The 18,084-nt window shown below is 43.4% G+C and overlaps 1 protein-coding gene across 8 annotated transcripts in view; it reads right to left on the reverse strand.

Moving 5' to 3' along the window:
- camkk1a (calcium/calmodulin-dependent protein kinase kinase 1, alpha a) overlaps window positions 1–18,084 on the reverse strand; it is a 201,924-nt gene that overhangs the window by 143,953 nt on the left and 39,887 nt on the right. Inside the window, exon 1 of one of the 8 annotated variants that reach the window (XM_063031529.1) lies at window positions 13,620–13,700. The exons of the other annotated variants lie outside the window; for them this stretch is intronic. The gene's annotated coding sequence lies outside the window, so the exon portion shown is untranslated. Of the gene's footprint in view, window positions 1–13,619; window positions 13,701–18,084 lie in introns of those variants that run through there. 8 annotated transcript variants of the gene reach the window in all.

Here is an 18,084-nt window from a genome sequence, read left to right on the forward strand (position 1 = left end):
TCACCCAGATATGTGGGATCCTATTATGTACGTAAACACAGAATCTCCTTGTTTCATTAAATATATAACCGAGCACAACCTTGCTGTCAGTTAAGAATTTGATATCATCTAGTTCTGTGTCCAGCTCTTTGGTTATCATCTCTACAATCTCAACTGCCGGAACAACAGCACCAAACTCAAGCCTTGGTGTGCTGGGGTCTGGCTCGGGAGCAAGCTTTGCCTTGCCTAGGATGAATCCAATGTCACTAAATCCCACAGCACCTGTGACCTTCAGGAAAAGCTTTAGTTGACATATCACAGTAGATGTAGACCGCTTTCATTTGAACTATAGATAGTGGAATTGCTGCATAGGTTCTTGAAATCTTAAAACTTTAAAGATCCTGCAGGGAGGAACACCACTGCTGCCACTGCTCGTGCTTTTCTTTAGGCATCAGGACATTCTTTCTGTCCACAAATGTCTGAGAACATGAAGCGTCTCTGGATTGGGATAGCGACTGCAGCAGCAAATCTAAGAGGGTTAATAGGCTGTTAATAGTCAATCCCACGCCACAACGCAGAAAGGGCTCTTCAGTATCAGCAACCTGGAAAGTAAAGGCATCAGTACCGAGGCCCCATCCAAGGCCCAGACTGAGCTGCAGGGAGGTCCTGTCCAGATCAAGAGTTTGTAGACCTTTGGCCAGACCTTCAGATGGAAAACATTGCATGACCTCAGCACTGTTGGACACGATCTTACTGAGATTAGACTGTGCCAACATGTCTTACGCTGCTTTCAACATGCTGGCTGCTTCTTCTGCACTAGAAAATTATTTCAGACCATCAACACAGGAATGCCCCCGTGTGCTTCATTCATAAGTTTTTTCTCTCCATCAATAGCTGTTCTGCTAAGGAAATAGATTGCCACAGCTGGTTACCAAATCCTCTCATGCAGTACTCCAGAATCGCATTGTCCAGTTTGTGGTCATGAAACCACAAGAACCTGAGGAAGTCTCAATGACCTTCTCTCACGAGGAAGCTGTGGAACATTAGTTTAATGTCCGCCATCACAGCGACAGACACAATTCTGAAACACACAAGACCCCAAGCAGACCATTATTGAGGTCTGGGCCCCACAAGACATATGATTTGGTGATATGCCTTTGAGCTGAGCATTTTAATCAAGGACAATTCATATTCGTGCAAGTTTCTGGGGTGGTAAACACCAAAAGTTGGGCAGATACCAGTTTTCTTTGTTGGGATTTGGTGGAGAAATAACTCAGTACAATTGTTCCTGAAGAGTCTCTCTATGAACTCTGTGTAATGATCTTTCATTTCTGGTTTCCTTCTCAACGTGTGACTGAGGGACATGAGTCAACTGAGGGCCTGCTCTCTGTTTGGTAGGAGTTGTCATGGAGAATGGAAAGGAAGGGAAGCTGTCCAACTATTGGACTCATTTTTGCGAAACTCTTTGTTCATGATTCAAAGGAAGACCTCTTCTTTGATGGAAGATGCCAGCTCAGATTCATCTTCCAAGTGTCAGAGGATCAGCTTGCCTAACTCTGGCTGAGCAGACGTAAGTACGTCAGGGCAATTGGTTTGCTTACCTACTGTACAATCTTCTCTTTCATACAGATTCTATTCTCACAGGGTCTGAAATGATTTAAATGTGCTGACAGTGGGCTGATGAGCACCAGTGAGGCCAACTTCACCCACTATAACCCAACCCAGTCCAGACTCCCGGCACGTGACTGCCTTCCATTGTGCTGCTCCTGTACCTTACGGTGTTGCTGCCAAGCAACAGACCAATCTCAGCAGAAGAGTCCAGTAGGGAAATCTTGTCAGCCGTATCCTTAGGATATGAATGACAGTGTGCAGCTTCAGGAATTGGGACTTCATCCCTGTTGTTGGGAATATGGTCGCACTCAATGAGGGTTGGCAAGGGTAGGAAGACCTCCTCTCCTATTAACCCCGAGACTAATCCACTGGCTCTTCTTCTGACAGTTTCTGATCTTCCACAACATGGCTTTAGAGTGTATGGGGAAACAGAACTATGAAAACCGAATACATCAAAGAATATTGATTTCACCAATGACACCCTGCTCTGATCATCTAAACACGGGGAAATCTGCAGATGCTGGAAATTCAAGCAACACACACAAAATGCTGGTGGAACACAGCAGGCCAGGCAGCATCTATAGGAAGAAGCACAGTCGACGTTTTGGGCCGAGACCCTTCGTCAGGGTCTGAAAGAAGAGATAGTAAGAGATTTGAAAGTCGGGGGGCGGGGTGGGATCCGAAATGATAGGAGAGACAGGAGGGGGAGGGATGGAGCCAAGAGCTGGAAAGTTGATTGGCAAAAGGGATACAAGGCTGGAGAAGGGAGAGGATCATGGGACAGGAGGCCTAGGGAGAAAGAAAGGGGGAGGGGAGCACCAGAGGAAGATGGAGAGCAGGCAAGGAGTTATTGTGAGAGGGACAGAGAGAGAAAAAAAGAGAAAAAGAAGGAAGGAAGGAAATAAATAAATAAATAAATAAATAAATAAGGGATGGGGTAAGAAGGGGAGGAGGGGCATTAACGGAAGTTAGAGAAGTCAATGTTCATGCCATCAGGTTGGAGGCTACCCAGATGGAATATAAGATGTTGTTCCTCCAACCTGAGTGTGGCTTCATCTTTACAGCAGAGGAGGCCGTGGATTGACATATCAGAATGGGGATGGGACGTGGAATTAAAATGTGTGGCCACTGGGAGATCCTGCTTTCTCTGGTGGGCAGAGAATCTGATCAACTAATAAGCTTTTATGTTTTGCTCAGGATGTCCTTTCAGGTAGATACTGCCTAGATATATTTTAGAGCAGGATTTGCCTTGGAATCCTTCCCTGCATACTTCTGTGCGCGGGGAAGTAACTATGTCTGATGGGTGCTGAGCTGGTCCCCTGCCGTGCCCTGCTGCAAGGGTGCTGGAACCAGTAGTAGTCCAAAGCACTGGCCCTGAATGAAGTCCTGGTACATGCTGGTCACTGTTGCACACAGTGCAGTGTGTGATAACTTTACAGTCTTTTGCTTGGTGTACATTTGAAACATATTGAGTGCTCCTGTAGAAAACATCACCAGTTTAGAAACATGGAAAACCTACAGCACAATACATACAACCATATAACAATTACAGCACGGAAACAGGCCATCTCGGCCCTTCTAGTCCATGCCAAACTCTTACTCTCTCTTAGTCCCACCGACCTGCACTCAGCCCATAACCCTCCATTCCTTTCCTGTCCATATATCTATCCAATTCAACTTTAAATGACAACATCGAACCTGCCTCAACTACTTCTGCTGGAAGCTCGTTCCACACAGCTACCACTCTCTGAGTAAAGAAGTTCCCCCTCATGTTACCCCCAAACTTTTGCCCTTTAACTCTCAACTCATGTCCTCTTGTTTGAATCTCCCCCACTCTCAATGGAAAAAGCCTATCCACGTCAACTCTATCTATCCCCCTCATAATTTTAAGCATCTCTATCAAGTCCCCCCTCAACCCTTCTACACACCAAAGAATAAAGACCTAACTTGTTCAACCTTTCTTTGTAACTTAGGAGATGAAACCCAGGCAACATTTTAGTAAACCTCCTCTGTACTCTCTCAATTTTATTGACATCTTTCCTATAATTCTGTGACCAGAACTGTACACAATACTCCAAATTTGGCCTTACCAATGCCTTATACAATTTCAACATTACAACCCAATCCTATACTCAATGCTCTGATTAATAAAGGCCAGCATACCAAAAGCTTTCTTCACCACCCTATCCACATGAGATTCCACCTTCAGGGAACTATGCACCATTATTCCTAGATTCCTCTGTTCTACTGCATTCTTCAATGCCCTACCATTAACCATGTATGTCCTATTTTGATTAGTCCTACCAAAATGTAGCACCTCACATTTTTCAGCATTAAACTCCATCTGCCATCTTTCAGCCCACTCTTCTAACTGTCCTAAATCTCTCTGCAAGCTTTGAAAACCTTCTTCATTATCCACAACACCACCTATCTTAGTATCATCTGCATACTTACTAATCCAATTTACCACCCCATCATCCAGATCATTAATATATATGACAAACAACATTGGACCCAGTACAGATCCCTGAGGCACACCACTACACACCGTCCTCCAATCTGACACACAATTATCTACCACTACTCTCTGGCGTCTCCCATCCAGACACTGCTGAATCCAGTTTACTACTTCCATATTAATGCCTAATGATTGAACCTTCCCTAACTAACCCTCCATGTGGAGCCTTGTCAAAGGCCTTACTGAAGTCCATATCGACAACATCCACCGCTTTACCCTCGTCAACTTTCCTAGTAACCTCATCAAAAAATTTGATAAGATTTGTCAAACATGACCTTCCACGCACAAATCCACTTTGACTGTTCCTAATTAGACCTTCGTTGTGCCGAACATGTCCCTACCTTAGAAATTACCTACAGTTACCCATAGCCCTCTAATTTTCTAAACTCCATGTACCTATCTAAAAGTGTCTTAAAAGATCCTATCGTATCCGCCTCCACCACCATTGCCAGCAGCCCATTCCACGCACTCACCACTCTCTGCGTAAAAAACTCACCTCTGACATCTCCTCTGTACCTACTCCCCAGCACCTTAAACCTGAGTCCTCTTGTGGCAACCATTTCAGCCCTGGGAAAAAGCCTCTGACTATCCACACGATCAATGCCTCTCATCATCTTATACACCTCTTGCAAGCAGATTTTCTCTTTTCCTTAAGGGGTGAGCATTGTCTGTTGGTGTTCATGACAGAGTTTTCTGCTACAGCTGATAGGAGTTCTGGTTCTCCATGGTTTTGCTGAAGACCTCGTTCTGAATCAGGTTGAAGTTGAGAGAACAAACTTGGGGTTATTCAGTGTGACAGCAGCTGAAGTATGCTCAGAATGAAAATAGTGGGTAAGGGGCATAACACTTCATTTTATACTTGAAACCTTCAGTTATCCACTGTCCTTGCATATTGCTCAGTAGTTTCTCCACTACAGGGTTTATTCCTCTTGTTGTATCCAAGAAAGTCAGTCCTCGTAGGTAACCCTGATGTTTTGCAGCTTGTACTTCCAACTACAGATCTAGAAGCTCAGAAGGTCTGTGGTTCTCTGTATGAGAGCTTTGGAAAATGAGTGAGTCTGCTGACGAGAGTTTCTTCCATTGCCTGTGGAGAGCCACGGCATTTGTCCAGCCTTTGCCACAACATTTGTAAGCCCTTACAACACACACAAAATGCTGCCCGGCCTGCTGAGTTCCTCCAGCATTCTCTGTGTGTTGCTCGGATTTCCAGCATCTGCAGATTTTCTCTCGTTTGTGATTTGTAAACCCTCAGCTGAATTATTAATGTTCTAACTTTTCTTACACGTTGCAGTGACTCCCCACCAAGCCACTGACAGAGAGGGTCTAGCTCTTTGCTAGGTTTGAGACTTGGTCCTTCCACGACATTGCAAAGTCCTCCAGGACACATAACTGGCAGACTGGTTATCAAACACTTTAGTTCTGCTGTGAACAGGTTTCGCTGAATTAGATACCAAGCCAAATCTAATGCACTGAAAGACCCTGAGTGAGAGCATTGGGGAGACTGTCTTGCCAAATGTACATGTTTTGGGATGGATGGAAGTTCAGTCTGTCCATGATATTGCTGTCTCAAAGGCAAACAAAGAGTGAATGGAGATATGTTTCTTCCATCATACTTGAAATCAAATCAAAACTAACACACAAGAAATAATATTAAAATGAACTATACCTCTAGAGAGCACAACATATGCATGGAGTTGAGGGCATTGTACAGTATAACACGGATATACTTTGGTTTGGTTATTGGTTTGGTTAACCAATAAAAGACAGAGAGTTGGGAATTATTCTGGTTGGCAGTCAATGGTGAGGGCAGTGCAGTTCCCGATATACATTAATGATTTGGAAGAGGGGAACAATAGTAGCACATACAAGTTTGCTGATGGCTCTCTGTTGAATGGAAAAGCAAAATTGTGCCAAAGATGTGAAGAGTCTACAGAGAAAAATAGATAGGTTCACTGAGTTGACGAGGGTGTGGCAGATGGAGTATAATGCTGGTAAATGTGAGATCACTTAGAACGTAAAAAAAATAGAATATCATATTATTTAAATGTTGAAAGATTGAGTGGAGTTAGTGGGGTCACGCGTGTGCATTCTAACGCGGGTCAATTGGCCCAAGGGCCTGTTACCATGCTGCATCTCTAAATAAATAAAGACAGACGCAGGAAAGCTGTTTCCACTGGGAAGTGACACTAGAACTAGGTGATAGCCTAAAGGTTCTCGGCAGTAGGTTAGGATGGAAATTAGGAGAAACTGATTCATTCAGGGAAAACTGGAAGACTCTGGGAAAGAGCAGCATAACAGGACAAATTAAACAGTTCTTTCATGATTCCAGTACAGTATAGGCATTGTGGACTGAATGGCCTTCTGTATGCAGGGCTCTATAATTCTGACCATTAATCTCCTTTGCCTTGGTAAGAGAACAATCACCTTGCCCGACCATAACTGAAGGTTGAAGGAAGAAAATCAATTAATGATATTGTTTATATAAAGTAAACAATATACCATTCATAGATGGAATAAAATTCATAATAATAAACTTCAATATCAGATTCAACCAAAATCACTCCACTCTAATTTCCCCTCACTACTCTGCATAATTAATTGCGTATGCTTTGTAATTCACCCCAGAGCCAAACAATCACAATAAAAATTTAATGAACTTCAACTAATTTCTGTCTCCATACACTCCGGAGACCAAAATTCAGCTCTTTGAGAGCCCAGGTTCTCCATCCCCTTCGAACACTTGGCATCTGTAGTGTTTACACCGCGACTATAATGAGCATTTAGTTTGAATTGGTAAGAACAATCAAGGTTCACAGTGAATTTCAAATGAAGCCCAAGTGTCAGCTGTGGCTTCGCTGGGTGCGTGCAGGAGACAGCCCAGCACTTGAAGGTTGTAGGAAGAGCCTGCATGAGAGATTCATGGAGCACAAGATAATGACAGGAGACCCAAGAAATCCAAAATGATAAGGGAGGACGCGTACAAGTCTTTTCCTCTTAGGCTGGGCAAGACTAGGACTAGGAGTCAGAGTCAGATTTAGAACCAAGTTTATAATCACTGAAATGGTTTGTGAAACTTGTTTTGTAGCAGCTGTACAGTGTAATACATAAAAATTACTACTGATTACAATAAAAATAAATAGATGGATAAGAAAGGAGCAGAATTAGGCCATTCAGCCCATCAAATCTGCTCTGCCATTCCACCATGACTGATTATTCCTCGGCTTTCTCCCTGTAACCTCTAAACAAGAACCCATCAACCTCGGCTTTCAATATACTCAATGACTAGGCCTCCACAGCCACCTGTGGCAATGAATTCCACAGATTCACTATCTTCTAGTTAAAGAAATTCCTCCTCATCTCTGTTCTAAATGGGCGGCCCTCCATTTTGAGGCTGTGCCCTCTGGTCCTAGACTCCCCCACTACTGGAAACATTCTTTCCACATCCACTCTATCTAGGCCTTTCAATATTCAATAGGTTTCAATGAGATCCCCACTCATTCTTCTAAATTCCCGTGAGCACAGGCCCAGAGCCATCAAACACTCCTCGGATGTAAACCCCTTCATTCCTGGAATCATTCTCGTGAACCACTTCTGGACCCTCACCAATGCCAGCAGAGTTTTTCTTAGGTAAGGGGCCCAAAACTGCTCACAATACACAAGTGTGGTCTGATCAATGCCTCATAAAGCCTCAGCATTACATCCTTGCTTTTATATTCTGGTCCTCTCAAAATAAATGGCAACAGTGCCTTCCTCACCACCCACTCAAACTGTAAGTTAACCTTTACGGAATCCTGCATGAGGACTCCCAGGATGCACAGAGGGATAGTCCTGATGGTAGAAATGAGAAGAGGGCATGTCCTGGATGGGGAGGTCCTTAAAGATGGTTGCCATCTTCTGAAGGCTCTGCCTTTCGAACGTGTCCTCGATGGTGAGGAGATTAGTGCCCATGATCGAGCTGGCTGAGTCTGCAACCCTGTACCAGAAGCGATACAACCAGTTACAATGCTCTCCATGGTACAGCTATGGAAATTTGCAAGAGTCTTTGACCAAATCTCCTCAAACTCCCAAAGTATGGCAGCTGGAATAACTTCTCTGATTATATCAGTATGCAGATCGTCTGAGATGTTGTCGCCCAGGAACTGGCAGCTGCTCACCCACTCCAAAGCCAACCCCTCAATGAAGTCTGGTGTGCTTTCCCACCTTCTCCTTCCTGAAGTCCACAATCAATTCCTTGGTCTTACTGATGTTGAGTGCAAGATTATTTCTGCAACATCACTCAGCCAGTCGATCTATCCCACTTCTATAAGCCTCCCCGATACCATCAGCCCGCAACAGATATGCCATTGGTGAATTTACAGATGGCATTTAAACTGCAGGTAGCCAGTTATGAGGGTAGAGAGAGTAGAGCAGTGGGCTAAGCATGCATCCTTCAGGTGTGCCTGTGTTGATTGTCAGTGAGAAGGTGCTATCTCTTATCTGCTCTGACTGTGGTCTCCAGGTAAAGTCAGTGATCAGTTGCAGGGGGAGTACAGAGGCCCAGGTTTTGAAACTTATTCATTAGTACTTATCAACTATTAGTACTTATTAGTAACTTATTTGAGGGGCAACTGCTTCACTCAGAGGATGATGTTAGTGTGGAACGAGCTGCCAGTGAAAGTGGAAGATGGGGGTTTAATTGTAACATTTAAGAGAAGTTTGGATTGGTAACTGGATAAGAGAGGAGAGGGGTGTGGTCCCGGTGCAGGTGGATGGGAGTAATGAGAAGATCCGGTTGGCATGGACCAGGTGAGCTGAAGAACCTGTTTTTCTGTGCCACAGTGCTCTATGCCAAGAGATTCCAGATGCTGGAAATGTGCAGCAACCAGCTGGCTACATCAACCAGCAATCCAGAGTGGCCAGCTGAGACCAGGTGATGGATCTCAATCTGAATCTTCACTGTCCATTTTCCTGACCTGACCCGCAAGTGCTTTGTGTGTTGCTTATGAGTGCCTTTGAGGCTTTGTACAGAGATGTGCACCGCCAACATATTGCCCGGACAACACAATGACTATAAAACTCCATGCTCTGCTGCCTTTAAACCAGAGGTTGGTGGTTTGTGGTGTGACTTTGCACACGAGTCAGGGTTGTGATTCCCTGCCATACTGAGTGACGTGGCATCATAGTCGCGCTGTCCACAGATTCCTTCTCAAACCTGGGGCTGTGCCGGTAAAAACAGGCCTTGCCCAGAGAAAAATAATTAAAATTCTGATGCTTCAGTACTCTCTATGCCCCCGGGGGAAATATGAACACTGATTCTCAGCAATTGATTTCCTTACTGGTTATGTTCCACACTTAGTGCTCCTTAAATACAGCCGCGTTTATCTACTTCCACCGCTTCCCTCACAGTACCTTCCAGGCACCAACCATTCTGTAAAATTTAAAAAACCTTGCCCCACCCATCTCCTTTCAAGCTCCCCACCACCACCCCCTTCACCTTAAGCCTATGCCCTCTAGTGTTCTAGATTTCCACCCTGGGAAAAGGACTCTCTGACCTATTGATACCCCTTATTTTATAGATGTTTATGAGGTCTCCTCTTAGCCTCCGACAATCATCTCTGCAATCAACCCTAGGAACCCTCGTATTGCCTCTAATGCAAGCATTCTTTGAGCACAGAAACCAACATTGTGTGCAAGATCCACGCAGGGATCAAGAAGACACTAGGAGCAGGGGTGCAGGATCTGCCTGTCCCTGAACTCCTCTTCCCCACAGCTCTCAACTCCACTACATTTCCAAAACGTATCTGTCTCCACATTAAGTACCTTGAATGATCTGCCAGGTCTCAACTCGGTGCTGGGGAGAATTTCTGAGGTTGACCAACCTCAGAGCGGAAATTACGTCTCATCTCAACTTCAATTGCCAGTCCCTATTTTGTCACTATAACCCCTCATCTGAAACTGCAGTAACATCCAGCCTGTTAAGCTCCTTAGTGGCTCGTCTGTTTCAATAAGATTTAATATCAGTGACATATATCGTGAAATGTTTTGTTTTGGGACAGCAGTATAGTGCAAAAAATTACTATAAGCTGCAAAACTACATAAACAAAGCCAAAGAGGAATAGTGAGGTAGTGCCAGGAGTTCACGATCATCCACAAATCTCATGGCAGAGGGGAAGAAGCTATTCCTAAAACATCGAGTATGGGTCTTCAAAATATCTTCAAAGTTCCAAAGAAATCAAACCTAACAGGATCAGCCACTCGAGAGGACAACCCTGTCATCCCAGCACTTACCTTGATGAACCTCCTTTGGATTGCCTCCAGTCCCAGTATGTTCTTTTATTAGGTAAGGGGACCACAACAGTATTGCACAGGTGTGGCCTCACCAACTGTACAGGAATACGCTAGTATTCCAGGTGTAACTTCAACTGTAGGGGAATACACCAGTATTCCAGGTGTAGCTTCACTGACTGTACAGGAATACACCAGTATTCCACAGGTGTAGCCTTAACTGACTGTAACAAAAACATTTTAGAAACAGCTTCTATCTGAACAAACAATTAAACAATCCATGAACAATACCTCACAAATTTTGTTCTTCTTCTGCACTACTTAATTCCATTTTATACATACTTCCTGTTGTAATTTATCATATTTACATATTGCCCTGTACTGCTGCCGCAAAACAACAATAGCCACTGATATTGAACCAGATCCTGATTCAATATTCTTTAACACCAATCTCTTTCCAAAGGGCCAATGTACTATTTGCATTCTTAACAACTTGTCAGACCTGTTACACACCTCAAGGAGATCTGAGATTTTTTTTTGGGAGAATGATGTAATGGTCTTTTGGAGGTCACCTGATGTAATTTTCCCACCGATGTGAGGTCACGTGATGACATTTGCACCACGGGTATATAAGGGAAGACCCCAGATGACGCAGTTAGTTTTTAGTTTTCAGTTTTCCAGCTAGAACGTGCATCTGTGTCTCCGTTTCTGTTGCGTGTTTATTTTATGACGCAGTTTCATTTTTTTTTTTAAACGGAGTGTTGCATTCTATTGCAAGGTACAATCGTGCTAGATTGGCAATTTTTGCTATATGTGTTGATGTACCTTATTCCAGCAATAGTATGGGAGAGTGAAGGCTTTATCAAAGTACAGGACCCAAAGGATTGAGAGGAGTTGGTTTCGTTCGGCAGTTTATCAAAGGATCGACCTTATTGAGTCTTCGTTGAAGGAGTATGACCTGCATCGAGATAACTCTTGCCAAAAGAGAAAAGAGTTCATGCAAGGTTTGCTCTCTAGAATTTAAGGTCAGTTGTTTTAAACTGTTTACTTCCTGCATCGTGAATCCTTTGGACAGAACCAGCAGGAAAGTCGCGTCTATGAAGAAATCCTTCTCCAGAGAAGTCTCTCCCAATTGAACATATAAATCTGTTGGACTTTTGAATTTACCATTTTAAGAACTATATCTGACTTTACCGCTTTAAGAACTGTTTTCACATTTAACGCTTTAAGAACCAGTGCCGAATGACGATTTGTTGAACGGCTGCATAGCGGTTAACTTCCGGTTAAGGTTTTCGTTCGTTTTTTTTATTCGTTTATCCGTGTTTAATAAGTGTTTGGTTGTTTTTATATAACCTGTCTCGATTGATATTCATTGTTGCCGGTTACGTAACAGATCTGCCTGCTAACTTGTTGCAATTCATGCTACACGAACATCTGGCTCCCTCGGTGTTTTTTTGGGTAGATGATTTGTTTACATTTAAATGACTTTGGCCACCAGACTTCTATTTGACAAAGTACCATGGATTGAGTCCACAACAATGCGCTTCCTAAAAAGGTGTAAATACCAGATACTTCTGGCGCTGTAGTCTGACCTGATGCTGTAGTTTCGAAGACAGTATTATCTATACATTATAAATATTAATTGTCTTCTATGTTCGCACGCAAAATGCCAAATAAATGTATTGTGGAATTAATTGCATTCCTAAAGGCTGTGGCTACCAACCCAGACATGTTGGCATTGGAAGGAAAGGATGGTGTGATATTTAGTATGTAGCCTCAAAAGGGAGCATTGTCTATGCATTGTCCATAACCATTTAAGTAGCGATTGCCTTTGTGTTTAGCATATAAATATCGAGCCCACACTGAGCTAGCAGACCTTTCTACGGAAAGCGTCTCCGTCCGTATGATGCCTGCTTGTTGTATCGAATAAAGGAGCTGCTTTATATCTACCAGTGACTCTGTCTCTCCGGTGATTTCATCCACGCTACAACAGTCGGTACACCCCAGTGCCTGTAAATCAATCCATCCCTGTACCCCAATACCCCTTACACTACAGGACCACATTCCACTAGGAGTCTAACCTCGCCCACCCTTGTGCCCCGACCAATACTGCTCTGCACTGAAAAGCAGAAATGCCAACACAAGGTGAACTGAAACCCCACCCACTCTGAGTGGTCAGCATGGAGAGAGAGGCTGGTGTCTTTCAGCACACTTCAAAGCATGCTGCACTCATTGAGTTTTTGATCCCAGAAGCCAAGGTCTGCCCTCAGCTTCCCCTTTCTCCTGATCACCTCAAGAGCTCCTGTACATGCGCACAGGACGCTAAGACCCAAATACCCGATAATGGTGAGAGGGAGGATTGTACCACATTCCTGATACACTTCCACTGTAACCTCACTCTCACCAACAACACAAACCCATCGTATTTTCCTCACGCCAATTAATTCTGTAGCTTTCGGAGTTTCTCATCCCAATGTAGAACATAGGGCCCACAAAGGAAACTTTATACTCAATTAACCTGGTGTGCAAATTTTCTGGTTTAAAGATTGACTGGGACTGGATTTCAAGCACATTTACTGATCATCGGAATACAAACACAGTAATGCCTTACAATGGAATTATTAAATACAGAAACATCGATTTCAGAAATTATTGCGCTATTTTATTCAAAGAACTTGCAAAGCCTGCACTTTGTCACAGTACCATCAATGAATGAATAACAAACATCTACAGGATGAGTACTGCATTATCACTGCCTGCTGATGTAGTCATCATCTCAGTAACAGAAGCCATGTTTAATATCTCAAACATTTTAAAGGGTGGCTATTAATCTATTTGCACCATTTACCAAAGCGTAATTTGAAGAGCCCCTCCAAGGCCGAAAACAGCGCAATTAGCAGAAACCCACTGTGACACTAGATTCCGTTGACAGACACAGCCAGATGCTCGAGTGGGGTTTGTCACTGGTACAATACTGCAAGTCAGCACAGGAGATCACAAAGAGCACCAGTACTTGCCAAATGTGCCAAAGAAGCCAAGCACTACCCAGTGAAAATTCTACATAATACCAGTATCTAACTATTTCCCCAATATTATAGTCATAGTCATACTTTATTGATCCCGAGGGAAATTGGGTTTCGTTACAGCTGCCCCAACCAAGAATAGACTATAAATATAGCAATATAAAACCATAAATAATTAAATAATAATGTCAATTATGCCAGATGGAAATAAGTCCAGGACCAACCTATTGGCTCAGGGTGTCTGACCCTCCAAGGGAGGAGTTGTAAAGTTTGATGGTCACAGGCAGGAATGACTTCCTATGATGCTCTGAGTTGTATCTCGGTGGAATGAGTCTCTGGCTGAATGTACTCCTGTGCCCAACCAGTACATTATGTAGTGGATGGGAGACATTGTCCAAGATGGCATGCGACTTGGACAGCATCCTCTTTTCAGACACCACCGTCAGAGAGTCCAGTTACATCCCCACAACATCACTGGCCTTACGAATGAGTTTGTTGATTCTGTTGGTGTCTGCTACCCTCAGCCTGCTGCCCCAGCACACAACAGCAAACATGATCGCACTGGCCACCACAGACTTGTAGAACATCCTCAGCATCGTTCGGCAGATGTTAAAGGACCTCAGTCTCCTCAGGAAATAGAGATGGCTCTGACCCTTCTTGTAGACAGCCTCAGTGTTCTTTGACCAGTCAAGTTTATTGTCAATTCGTATCCCCAGGTATTTGTAATCCTCCACCATGTCCACACTGACCCCCTGGATGGAAACAGGGGTCACTGGTACCTTAGCTCTCCTCAGGTCTACCACCAGCTCCTTAGTCTTTTTCACATTAAGCTGCAGATAATTCTGCTCACACCATGTGACAAAGTTTCCTACCGTAGCCCTGTACTCAGCCTCATCTCCCTTGCTGATGCATCCAACTATGGCAGAGTCATCCGAAAACTTCTGAAGATGACAAGACTCTGTGCAGTAGTTGAAGTCCGAGGTGTAAATGGTGAAGAGAAAGGGAGACAAGACAGTCCCCTGTGGAGCCCCAGTGCTGCTGATGATCTTTTAATGAAAATTTCTATCTTCATTACAAGTCCATTCCACAGTAAAAGAACCCAAGGTTGTCGGGCAGTTCCATGTTTTAGATGTTCTGTAGTTGTGTGATATTTTTCTCTTTTCTCCCCATTCAAAACTAATGTTTACTTGGAAACTCACCACACTAAATTAACTCCTCCGACTAACACCTAATCCTCTTCAGGCAAGCTGCTCTCAGAAATACTGTGATAAACAAACTGGCAATTTGAAACACCACCCTCTCTAATCAGTGCAAGCAACACATCCCTCAGAGGAATGAAGAGGTCTTGCTGTCTTCATCACACACACTTTAATCAAGCACTAGCCCACCCATTCACCTGCTCGCATCTCCTGTTTCCATGAATCAGAGCACGCCGGGGTAAAACTCCGAGGTGGAAGGTCATGGATTCGTGTGATGCCCCAACACTGTCCGAGATGCTGCCTGTCAGATTAAATATTAAACTCAGATCCCGTTTGCCTTCTTAGGCACATGTAAAAGACCTACTGACCCCAGGCAAGTAGGACAATTGCCCCAGTCCCTGAACCACTCATTGTCTAGACTGCCATTAGTTATTTGTCATTGTCGCACTTCTGATTCCGGGTTCAGACTGGCCATCGTGTTCCCCTAGTACAACAGTGACTACCTTTCAAGAATTAACTAGGAATCAGTTTGTAAGATCATAAGACCATAAAATATAGGAGCAGAATTAGGCCATTCAGCCCATTGAGTCTGTTCTGTCATTCCTCAGGGCTGATCCATTTTCCGTCAGCCCCAATCTCCTGCCTTCTCCCCGTAGCCCCTCATGTCCTGACCAATCAAGACTATATCAAACTCTGCCTTAACAAGGCCATAAGATATTTCATGATTACACAAAAGGTGCAATGTAAATGATTATGTTTAAGTTCCATGAATTTAGTTGAGAGATTGGATTCAGCAGCATAGTATTAGCCTTTGAAATAAAATTAAAAGTAGATGCCAGAAATCTCCAGAAATGCTGGAAAGCCTGTTAGAACTGGGGAAGAGAGGAAAGCTGTTAGATTTAACTTGGTTGGTGATGGATGGTACAAAGGGAATGTCTGGAATAGGCCAAGGTTAGAGTTGCCATGGAGATAAGGTGTTCTTAATGGGTTAACAGCAGCAACAGTAGGATAAATTGTGGCTAATAGCTTAATGGCATTGTTAACAAAAAGTCGCCTTCTCTTTCCATGGATGATGCTCAGTGTTTTCGGCATTTTCTGCTTTCATTTTACAATGTGTGCACTAGGCAGTCCAATTTCTATGTGATAGCAAAAGGTTATTGAAAGTCAGGAGCCTTTCTCTGCTGCTCCTCCACGGGCCTGACTTAGCGAGGCGCCTGGACAGACAGTGTGGCAGTAGGCTGTGTGTCCAGGGCCGTCGCTGGGCTGGTTAGGGCCAAGGCGGATGCTGGCACTGAGAGAGGGAGATCCTCTGTGAGAGATCAACCTGCAAGGTTATAGATCTGCCTGGGCTTGTGCTTCACTACCTAATCAAGAACATATCAACCCCCACTTTAAATATACCCAATGACTTGGGACTTAGCCTCAGCAACTGTCCGTGGCAATCATTCCCACAGATTCTGCACCCTCATCATCTCTGTGGCCTCTGGTCTTAGACTCCTCCATTACAGAAAACATCCACTTCACATGCACTCTGAGTCTTTCAATATTGGATAGGTTTTAATGAAATCCTCTATTCTTCCGAACTCCAATGAGCACAGGACCAGAGCCATTAAACGCTCCTCATATGTTAATCCTTTCATCGCTTCAATTATTCTGGTGGACCTCCTATGGACTCTCTCTAATGCCAGCACATCCTCTCTTAGATAAGGGGCGCAAAACTGCTCATAATACTCCCAAGTGCAGCCTTACAAAGTCTCAGCATTACGTCCTTGCTTTCAGTCCTTTCAAAATGCATGCGTCTTCCTCACAACCAATTCAAGCTGCAAATTAACCTTTTGGGAATTCTGTAAGAGGACTCTAAAGCCCCTTTGCACCTCTGAACTTTGAATTTTCTCCCCATTTGGAAAATAGTCTATGACTTTATTCCTTCTACTAAAGAGCATGACCTTCATAAATTTTTTGGTCTGAACAAGTTTATATTATCAAGCCCTATTATATCTAATTTTTTTCCAACCCTCAGTTATGGATCAAGCCTGTTTGATATGGAAAATGAAGAGTATAACATGTTCCCGTGATTTATTTCTGAATAACTGTTTCATGTCTTTTGAACAGTTATCTAATAAATATAACTTGCCCAGATCCCTTTTTGTTTAGATATTTACAAATACGAAACTTTTTAAATACCACGCTGCCTACCTTTCCGATTTCACACTCTACTGATATCACGTACAAAATTTTAGGTTTAAATCCTTATCAGAAGGGATTCATAGCAGCTATTTATGATATAATTACAAAAATACAGCCAGGTATATCTGATAAAATTAAAAATGAATGGGAAAGGGAACTTCAACTTCGCCTACCTATAGAGAAATGGGAAAAAAAATTTCAATTAGTTAGCTCTTCCTCTATATTTGCTAAACATACGCTGATACAATGTGTGTAGGCCCCACATGTCTAAAGATAAACTAGCTTGTTTTTACTCCTATATAAATCCTATTTGTGATAGATGTCACTCTGAGGTGGCCTCTTTGACTCTTATGTTCTGGTCCTGCCCTCTCTTAGAAAAATTTTGGAAAGATATTTTTGATATTATTTCAACAGTTTTGCATTTTGATTTACAACCCCATCCTATTACGGCAATTTTTGGTTTGTCAATGACAGAACATAGATCTTTACCCTCTTCAGCTTGTTGGATGATCGCATTTGTTACACTAATGGCCAGAAGATCCATTTTATTGAATTGGAAAGAGACCAACCCCACTACTACATTTTGATGGTTTTCCCAAACTATATCATGCTTAAATTTAGAAAAAATCAGAAGTGTCATTTTTGATCCTTCGGTTAAATTTGAAGAGACTTGGAAGCCATTCATTCAACATTTTCATATGATGTAGTTTGACCTTTTCCGAATCCTTTTTATTAACTTAGATTATATGAATAGAGGAGAGGAGTTGACGACATTAATGAATGTATTCGATCTAATATATTGGTTCAGCCTTGTTTTGCTCCCAATGGTGTTCAACTCAAATAGCCTCTGACAACCAAGCCCAGCTCCTGGCCTTCACGTCTGGCTTAGCTACTAAGCCCGACAGAACAATTTCTACAGACAGGAGAAGGGGCAAAGGTGGGTTTCTGGCACCATAAAACCAGTCGCTTCAGACAAATGGGCCTCATCAGCCGTGGTTGGCAGCTCATTTAGGAGAAGGAAAACTCTGATCTCAAACCTCTGCTGCCTTGCAGGTATACCCACTCATGGGAAAGGCTTCGGGAGTAAACTCAGAGGGAAAAATCCGGAGCTGGAGTCCCTAAGGCAGTCCAACATTGAGTTCATAGTTGACTGGCAACTCCTGCGACACAGCTGGTGCTAAACTGTATCAGTCTCTGCCGTTCCTTTGGGTTTGTCAGATGTGTGGAGAGGGGGAGCTTGCTACATGGGCAACAGCTTGCCCTCCATATCGTACTGCCCAGGCTTGCATATCTAGACAGCTAG

Source organism: Mobula hypostoma, chromosome 23 (genome assembly GCF_963921235.1).
Source record: "Mobula hypostoma chromosome 23, sMobHyp1.1, whole genome shotgun sequence".
Lineage (NCBI taxonomy): Eukaryota > Metazoa > Chordata > Chondrichthyes > Myliobatiformes > Myliobatidae > Mobula > Mobula hypostoma.